The sequence below is a fragment of the Ovis aries genome, chromosome 20 (genome assembly GCF_016772045.2).
Source record: "Ovis aries strain OAR_USU_Benz2616 breed Rambouillet chromosome 20, ARS-UI_Ramb_v3.0, whole genome shotgun sequence".
In the NCBI taxonomy this organism is placed as follows: domain Eukaryota; kingdom Metazoa; phylum Chordata; class Mammalia; order Artiodactyla; family Bovidae; genus Ovis; species Ovis aries.
Genome location: NC_056073.1, coordinates 14,013,404 through 14,023,747, shown reverse-complemented (window position 1 = coordinate 14,023,747; position 10,344 = coordinate 14,013,404).

Below are 10,344 nucleotides of genomic sequence, written 5' to 3'. Positions count from 1 at the left end.
GTGAGTTTTTGAATCCCTGTGGAAGGCGAATCCAGGTCAGCTGCCCCACACTTGGCTGTCCTCATCAGTCCATTTGAATGCAAAGATATCCTGACTCTGGGGAGCCAGAGGCTAACTGAAAAAGGCATCTTTCAAGTCTAAGTTGTATACCAAACCTAGTCTGGTGATAAGCTGCTCAGGAAGGTATATGGGTTAGGGACAGTGGGATGAATGTCACTCACCTGTTTGTTGACTTCACGAAGATCTTGGACTGGTCTAAAGTCTGTTCCTCTGGGCTTTTTCACAGGTTATAGGGGAGTATTCCATGGGCACCCGCACTTTTTGAGAATTCCTGCCTTTAGGAGGTGCTGGATGTGTGGCATATTTCCTTGCCGGGCCTCCTGGCTCATGGGATACTGTTTCACCCTCACAGGAGTAGCACTTGCTTTTAATTCAACAACAATGGGAGGTCTTTGTTTAGCCAGTCCTACTCCCGCTTTCTCTACCCAGGCCAGAGGGTATTTCTGAATCCACTGTTGCATAGCAGGATCCACAGCTGCAGGGGGCTTTGGTGAATATAGTCTGTATTCATCTCTCAGTGCCAGGGATAAAACATGAATTGGTTGTCCAAGCCCGTCTGTGACTGATATCCCCCCAGAGTCAAAGTGACTTTGCGCATTGACTTTGGCTAATAGGTCTCTTCCTAATAAAGGGGCCGGACATTCCGGGATCACCAGAAATGAGTGGGACACCCGTTGGGCTCCCAAGTCCACTTTTCGTTTAGTAGCCCAGTAATATCTCTCTGTCCCGGTGGCTCCCTGGACCAAGCTAGTCTTTTTGGACATAGGCCCAAGTTTTTGATTGAGAACTGAGTATTGGGCTCCCGTATCCACCATGAAGCCGACCGGTTTTCCCACCACATTAATAGTTACCCAGGACTTGGGGAGAGGTGCCGGGCCCTGACCCCCCTAGTCGCTATCTTCCCCTGCATATAAGACGTGGGTCCCCGAGGAAGAGTCTTCCTTTCTTACAGTCTTTTTCTTCAGATCTCTTTTGGGGCACTCATTTTTTCAGTGTCTCTGCTCTTTGCAGTAAGCGCATTGGTCTCTCTTTAGGGCTGGTCTAGCTGGTTTTTCCTTTTCTCCCAACTGTGTGTCTTTAGTTCTCAGGGCTTCGGGCCCCTATCTCGCCCCCACAGGAAGGATCTGAGCCAGCTCTTTTTGATTTTTCCGGTTTTTTTTCAGCCCTATATTCCCTTTCCTCCCGTCTAATCCGTTCCTCCCTCTCCTCAGGGGTCTCTCTGTTATTAAACACTTTCTCAGCTGCCCTCACCAAATCCTGTATTGACAGTTTTCCCAGCCCTTCTATCTTCTGTATCTTTCTCCTGATATGTGGAGCTGCCTGGTTCACGAAAGCTAACAGAACTGCTGCGTGTGACTCATCAACCTGGGGGTCCATGGGCGTATACTGCCTAAAGGCTTCCATTAACCTTTCGAAGAAGGCTGCCGGGCTCTCGTTTGGCTCCTGTCTTATCAGATTTACTTTCGATAAATTCGTGGGTTTTCTGGCGGCTGCCCATAGGCCAGCCATGAGAGTCTGACGGTACACTCGGAGATGCTCCCTACCTTTAGCGCGTTCAAAGTCCCAGTTCAGCTGCATGGAAGGGAACCCTTCCTCCACTAGGTGGGGCTGCATGGTCGGTCTCCCATTCGCTCCAGGAACATGTTTCCGTGCTTCCGACAGAATTCGCTCCCGTTCCTCCGTGGTGAAAACACCTGTAACAGCTGCTGACAATCATCCCCAGTAGGATTGTGAGTAAACAGGATAGTGTCTGAAAGATAATAAGGCCTTGGGGTTTTTCAGAAAAAGAGGGGTTTTGAGCTTTCCAGTTATATAAGTCGCTAGTAGAGAAAGGCCAGTATTGATAGTTCCGTTCCCTGTCAGGAATTGCTGGCCCGACCCACACAGGAAGTGCCCAAACGGTGGACGAAGGGGCCTCTCGGCTCCCGTAGTCAGACGAGTCTCCGCCCCCTCGGGTCCTTCCCCAAGTTCCCTGGGCTGGTCACCCCTCCTGCTGCAGAGCGAGGGTTCTGAGTTCCCCTTTGTTCTCCAGATGACACCTGAGGTACCTGTGTGAGCAAGAGTGGCGGGCTATATGGGCGAGGCGAGATTTCAGTGTCTAAATCAATCAGACTAGGGTATAGAGAAGACTCCTGGAGTATCGGTTTCTTCCGGCTCTCCCGTGCCTGCCGGTCTTCTTCCTTAGAGGCCCCCAGGACCAGGGCCTGTGGAACAGAAGCACTGGGGGGTTGTGAATAAAGGGTTTCAGGCAGATGGGAGGGTCTTCTACTAGATTTTCCCAGACCAGGATGTAAGGAGCTTGGTCCTGATGGCCCCGAGAGTCAGTAGCCATTATTCTTTTTTTAACAGCATGGGTGACCGGCAGGCCAAAAGTTCCCTCCGGCGGCCAGCCGACCTGAAATATCGGCCACTCAGATGAGCATAGGGTTCTTAGCTTGCTCTTCTTTACTAGCACCAATAGATTCTGAGCCTTGGACTTAAAATTGGAAAAATGGTCAGTCATCATGGATAGTGGTATAGAATAACTCTGACCGATGATGGCAACACCCACAATAAGCACACAAAAAGCAAGCACGGTGCCGGCACACAAAGACAAGCGACAGACAGTAGACGAACAGATATCGGCCGAAAACACTGAACTAGGTTTATCCCGGGTTGCTGTTGTCCGATTCCCCAAAGTTACCTTACTGAAGGGCGTCCACTGCCCACCAGACTCAGGATCGGGAAAAAGGTTTTCCCCCGTCCTTTACAGAACAGCTCACAGAACCAGCTGCCTTCCAGCTCGAATGCTGGGCCTCGGACTTATGCTGGCCGGGCGACTCTTTCGCCCCCTGAACTGATGGCAGTGTCCAGATATACTTCCCCTTGGTGAGGCTTCCCTTATGCCTGGAAGGTGGTGTTCTTCTCAGTCAGGGGATCCCGGACGAGCCCCCAAATGTTATGCCCTCAGTCCAAGTCCCCACAGCTGAGAAATCAAGACATCCATAGCAATGCAAACGCAAAAAGGGAATTTATTGCTAGCTCGAGCCAGGGCCCTGGCCACATCCAACACAGTGGAACAGAGCCAGAGACCCGAGCCCTGGATTACAGTAGTATTTATAGGTTTAGGACAAAGACAGGGAATTGGCAAGGTTGGATTGGTTACAAGGGTTTCTTTGCATCTACTAATTGGCTAAATTTTCACGCGCGCAGGCTTTCTTAGGAGATTCTATCCCTGTCCCGATTGGCACAGACCAGGCTACAGGGAGCATGCTGACAGGCTGAGTCCTCCCGTCAGGGGTAATTAATTTTGATCCCACCTGGGCAGTGTCCCAGCTGTTTCTGGGATGCTTGCTCCAGCCTATTTTAGTCATGGCCCCTATCAGACCTCAACAGCGTCAGTAAACACTGTGAATAATAATGTGTTTTTGTAATGTGCATCCTTTTAGTTTTGTGACTGTGCTGGGTCTTTGTTGCTGCATGAGGTTTTTTTCAGCTGGGGCCACTCTAGCTGTGATCAGGTCTTTCAGCACTGCGGCCTCTCTTGTTGTGGAGCACAGGCCCGAGGGCACAGCCTCGGCGATTGTGGTGCACGGGCTTCGTTGCCCCGAGGCCCGTGAGATCTTCCTGGACCAGACTGAACCTGTGTCCCCTGCATCGATAGGTGGATTGTTAACCACCGGACCAGCAGGGAGGCCCCACTAGCAGCAATTTTGACTTTTGAAAGGAATGAGCTAGTGTATCTGAGCCCATGGATGGCAAGAGGCCTGAGTAACTGGGTTTATTTTAGTTGGTATGGGTTCCTCTCCACTCCCCACTTTTGAGCATGGGCCATGGAAAGTTATCTTTGTACCTTCCCCAAGGGGATGGGGGTAAGTGTCCTTGGGAAATATTGTCTTAAGCAGAAGAAAGTCACTCATCACAACTAGAGTTGACGTCCTGGGTTCCTGCATGGAGCCCTGTCCTGGGTCTAATACGTCACCTGACCTTTTTGTGTGTACACATGTGCTTAGTCGTGTCTGACTCTCTGTGACACCATGGACTGTAGCCTGTCAGGCTCCTCTGTCCATGGGATTTTCTGGGCAAGGATACTAGAGTGGGTTGCCATTTCCTCCTCCAGGGGATCTTCCTGACCCAGGATAGAACCCATGTCTCCTGCATTGGCAGGTAGCTTCTTACCACTGGAGTCACCTGGGAAGCCCCTTGGTCATTTTAATATGGCTATATAGTCCTTCATGAGCTTTATGAAACATTGACATATGAGAGGAGGAATAATAAGTATAATTCTAGCATGTACTCAGTTTGAACTTGAATTTCCTTCTCGAACTTGAAGTATGATCATAGCTACAAATATTTCTCCCTACTTAATGTTAGCAGTATTTAATTTCCCAGGACAACGTTAATAACAATAGTAATAATACCATCTCAGTAATTTGAATGCTTCTAATGGTTCATTAAATGTGATGTTTGCTCTAAGCCTGTGGAAGATAGTCTATCAAGCTAGAGATGTTTCTTTCCATTCCTAGGTTGACAAAATTCACTCATTCATAAAGGTTGCAAATGATTTTTTTAAACTTGAGATAATGTGGTTTTTTTCTCTAACATAGTAATGAAATTATTAATATCCTCCAATAGTGATCTATTCTTGCATTTCTGAGACAAACTCTCCTTGGTCCCTATTTTAATACACTTCTGTATTTGATTTTCCAGTATTTTTAGACTTCTTGCATCTGTTAATGATGTTGACATATTCCTCACTTTTTCTCTGTGGTATTAGAACTATGCTAGCTTTATACAATGAATTAGGCAATCTTCATCTTTGACTTTTTTTTTTCAGTGCAGTGTATCTTCTCTCTTTTTTTAAATTTTTATTTTTTTATTTTATTTTTACTTTATTTTACTTTACAATACTGTATTGGTTTTGCCATACATTAAAATGAATCCACCACGGGTGTATACGAGCTCCCAATCCTGAATCCCCCTCCCACCTCCCACCCCATACCATCTCTCTGAATCATCCCTGTGCACCAGCCCCAAGCATCCTGCATTGAACATAGACTGGCACTTCATTTCTTACATGATAGTATACATGTTTCAATGCCATTCTCCAAAATCATCCCACTATCTCCCTCTCCGTCACAGTCCAAAAGTCCGTTCTATACTTCTGTGTCTCTTTTGCTGTCTCACATATAGGGTCATCATTACCATCATTCTAAATTCCATATATGTGTCAGTATACTGTATCTTCTAACTCTTAATCAGGGTCTAAATCTAGAAAAGACTTCCTGGTGGTCCAGTGGCTAAGACAGCATGCTCACAATGCAGGGAACCCAGGTTTGATGCCTGGACAAAGCACTAGACCCCACATGCAGCAACTGAAGATCCTGCATACCACGACAAAGTCAATCCTAAAGGAAATCAAGTCTGAGTATTCACTGGAAGGACTGATGCTGAAGCTCCAATACCCTGGCCACATGATATGAAGAGGCAACTCATGGTAAAAGACCCTGATGCTGGGAAAGATAGAAGGTGAGATAATGGAGCAGCAGAGGATGAGATGGTTGGATGGCATCAATGATTCAGTGGACATGAAACTGGGCAAACTCCAGGAGACAGGGGAGGACAGGGAAGCCTGGCATGCTGCAGTCCATGGGGTTGCAAAAAGTTGGGTATGACTTAGTGACTGGAACAACAAAGTTGGAAATGAAGCATTCCAAATATTTACTACAAAGAGAATTCAAGCCAAGTAATGAGTTATTTCTGAAGATCAAGTTGCTAGGAAATGGACTGAGATGGTGGGGAAACCAAGAAATGAACAGTTTCGGGGGTACATTACTGCCGCTAGGTTGAGGAGACAGAGTAGCGAACAGCGTCTTAGGAAGCCCAGGGTGAGGCCCCTGGAGAGGCAGAAATGAGGCTGGCCTACCTGAGTCAGGGGAGCTTCCTGAAACAAAGAGGAAGCAGAAAGAATACCCTGGGTTCTCCCACCCTTCGGCCCCTCACCAGGCCTTTCACTGGCCAAAAAGCAGCTAAGAGCTAGCTAAAATGAGGAGCTAGAGAAACATAGCCTGTGAGTTCAAGAGTGAGCTCCCTGTAGTACCCTGAGTGGAACAAAAGGGCAAAGACCAAAACTGGGAGCCAACATCAGGCACAGGCTTCATTCTAGGGCTTTGCTGTCTAAGCAGTGCTGCTGTAAGCATTCCTGACTGTCTCCCAGGGCACAGGTTTAAGGTTCTGTGTGGTGTATGTTCAGGAGTCACTGGGTGTGCAGACCTTAGATTTTACTGGAAACGACTAAAGCCTTTGTATGTGCCCATTGAGCTACAGTGAGTCATTGTTCAGGGTTCCTAACAATGCATAGTTTGAGGATCCTTCATTGGCTCTTCTAACCTCCTTCGTCCACCTCCTCTGTTCTTGGAGGCTGACCCGAATGGACTTCATCTTGCAGGCCCTCTGGTCTCCGGGTAGGGCCCACCAGTAGGGAGCACTGGTGAGAGAGCTGAGAGACCGTGACTACTCCTCCCCCGGCCCCCTGGGGAGAGTAACAGCCTCTCCCATTGGTCCTGCACTAACCACTGTGCTTCCCCTACACGCCGCCAACACCCTGTAAGGAATCCCTTTGGCAAAGAAACCCTCCTCGTGGTCTAAACTGAGGGAGCCATTTGTCTTCTGTTGGGACTCACTGATAGGTAGTTTTTACCTTAACAGCTGCCCACCTGGTGCTTCTGTAATCTTGATAACTTCTGTCCATGATTTTCAGTGTTACTGACCACCTTTACTGGTTAACTCTATGTGAACTCTGTTTATGACTTACTATCGAGGATTTTCTTTCTTACTGACTTATGGGTGTTCATTATATAATCAAAACACGAGTCTTTTTTAGTTTGTATGATGTGAATATTCAAGTGTATAGTCTTTTTCTTGGATACTTACCCACTCTTAATTTTTAACTGGAGTATAATTGGTTCACAATTTTGTGTTAGTTTCTGCCATACAACGAAGTGGATCAACTATATACATATATCCCCTCCCCTTTGAATTTCCCTATACCCACCATCCCATCTAGGTCTTAATTCTAGGTCTTAATTCTTTATAGTAAATTATTCAACATTCTTGTGTGCTTTTTACATGGCACAGAATTCCTTCTATCTTATCCACAAGTCAAAACAACTTTAGAAAGACAACATAGAATAAGCTGGCTCTTATATCTACATCTTTATATCAGCAGTTGGTAGATATTTTGCCTGTTATACAGTCTATACTCAATTTTTCCCATATGAATAACCTTGTTGTAGACTTGTGTACTGAAGCATTCATTCTGTCCCATCCACACCTGCTCTAAGGCAACTGTCATTTTAAACTCCTGTGTACTTGAGTCTGTCCTGGGTCCTCGCATGTTGTCTAAACCCTTCCACCAAGTCCTCTCATAGGACCCTAGTTAAAGTGCCTGTGTGATGCTCTAGCATCTGAGGCATCCTTGAACTGGCTTTTCTGACTGTATCATCCCTTTGCAATTAGTTACCTTCTTTCCATTCACAACATGTCTGAGTACCAGTTTTATGAACAGTACAGATAAATCTTGCACCTGGAAGTGGGCTGTTGGACTGTTGACTGCATGTGTGGAGAGCTAGGATAGCGAGTCTCATCGGATGTGGGGTTTTCTTGGGGCTGTTGTAGCTTTCACTGCTTCCAGTATCTCCTGTAGAGTCTGTTTCTGCCTTATGTTTACAGTGCTAGTCCAAAGTAGCTACAGTTACGTCTGACTCTTTGCGACCCTATGGACTATAGCCCACCAGGCTCCTCTGACCATGGGGATTCTCCAGGGAGGAATACTGGAGTGGGCTCTTGTGCCCTCCTCCGGGGGATCTTCCCAGCCCAGGAATCAAACTCATATCTCTGGAGTTCTCCTGCATTGCAGGCAGGTTGTTTACCCACTGCCCAACCCGGGAAGACAGAGGCTTACAGTGTCAGAGACTTTTCCCGTATTCTCACTCATCCTCAGCTTTCAACTGTTCTGGGCCACAGAAAGGATCTCTCTCCATGACCTTGTCCTGCCCCAGCAGTGACCTTTGTGCTTATTGCCCTTGCTAGGCTTGCAGTGTGGGCAGAGGTGTCCTCAGTTCTTGTCCAGTGTTTGTCTCAGTCTCACTGGTTCCTGAGCCTCTGGAATAGGGGTTTCTGAGCAGCTCTGCCCCATCCCCATGGCAGCCACGCACCCTCTGGTCTTAGCAGGAAAGTACCTTTTGCCTTGTTCCAGCAGCAGCATACGTCTACGGGTGTAGGAGTTGTGGCGGGGCTCCAGGTATCCCTCTTCTAGGAGCTGTGACCCTTACTTTTCATCCTAGAAATGGGAGAAGAAATGCCTTCCCTCCTACAAAAGCATATGGGTTTGACTTCTCTTCCTTCAGAAGCTTTGGTCTTGGCCAGGCTCGGCCGGGGAGTATTTCCCACTCCTTTTCCCGTGGTGTAAGGCTTTAGTGCCTTCTGAGAGGAGGTCCAGGAAAGAAGTGTTTGTACTTGCATCCAACAGCATCACCTCACAAGCCTGTCCCACCAAGCAGGGCTCTGGTCTCTGCCCCAGTCTTTCTCGTGAATAGCCGGTGGGGATCCTAGGTAAAGAGCCTGAGCAAGTGAACTTCTGTGTCTTGGGGCCCCAGATATTCCAAACTTGAGCCCATGCTTGGCCTTGAAGTCCCTAATGTTTTCCCTGATTTTCTTTACCCACCTCTATTTTAATAATTCCTGGTGTGCTGTAGTGGTCTAATTGCTAAGTCATGTCCAACTCTTGTGACCCCATGGACTGATCCCACCAGGCTCCTCTGTTCATGGGACTTCCCAGGCAAGAATATTGGAGTGGGTTGCCATTTCCTCCTTCAGGGGATCTTCCTGACCCAGGAATTGAACTCTGATTCTCCTGCATTGCAGGCAGATTCTTTACTGACTGAGCTGCAAGTTATATAGCCTGGATTGGTATATACCAATAATTCTCACATTTGGGGGATCAGAATCACCTGGGGAATTTGAAAATACAAAATCCAGACTCCTTCCTTCTTCAGTGAGCCTGGGGCCTCTGTGCTTAACTAGCATTCCAGGGGATTGCAACACTGAATTTGGGGACCTCTGTACTGTAGCATCGTGATTACTAAGACTTGTCTGATATGAATGGGGATGACAGAGGTCAGAGGGGATGTACTTGCTCAGACAATTTCTCCAACATTTGAGAGAGAGAAGCAGTAGTGACCAACAGGACAGAGAAACTGGCTTATGGCCAGAGTAGCACTGAAGAGAAATGGGCGCTCAGTTCAGCAAAATAGAGACTTTGGTTGTAGAGGATGAGAACTCCTTTAAATGATGCCAAAGTGCACATGGAGCTGAGACCTGGGCCCAGTAGGATATCAGGACAAAAGCTAGAGGGATGTTGCGTTCTCACCCTGGCAAGCCTTGTATACCAACAGTGGACCCTGATAGAGCAGGATCCTGGTCCAGGGACCTCTGGACAGAGGCATTTCAGGTCCTCGAACCACCCAGTCCTGAAGAACCCTCTCAGCCCCTCCATTTTCTCACCTGAGACATATCTCAAGCTGATATTTGCTCTTGTAAGAGGTGTAAAGTATCCCTCACAGCTTCTAGGACAATTATGGGTGTCAAGTTCAGCATGGCCCAAGAAGGGCAGTCTGTTCTTGTGACAGGAACAGGATTAATCCCTGAAGGATACATAGGACCTGGTGACTCTGTCAGTAGGAGCTTTAAGACTTAGAAATGACTTGAAGGTGCTGGAGCAGGGGTGCAGAACACGAGGCTGGATGATAGAGAGTTTCTGGGGTGTTCTCGGTGGACTAATATCTTGACAAAGACGTAAGGAACCAGTCTTAATATGCTGTTGGTATGGTTATCAGAAGCTTTGGCAAGGGAGGGGTTATGAAAAGGTGGCATATAGTATCAGTCCTCAAACCGGCTGTGTATTCACGTCACTGAAAGGTATTTTTTAAAAAATCTTGACCTTTAAACTTCCCATAATCTTCTGTAAACTTCAGGAGACAAGGCCCAAACATCAGGATGTTTAGAACTCCTCAAGCGACTTTAGCTTCAGCCAAGTTTGAGGGCCATTGACACACTGCAAACAAAGAGACGAGATGGCAATGACTTCGGGAAAGTCTTAAGGATCAGAAGTGGGCTTTTTAAAAGACCTTTATTATATCACCAGAGAAACCAGGATGGTCCCCAGGATGCTCCTTAAGACAAGGAGGGTACTAATGATGGAAGGGGACCAGTGTCACTGGAAAATGGGGGTGGCTGCCGTCTATA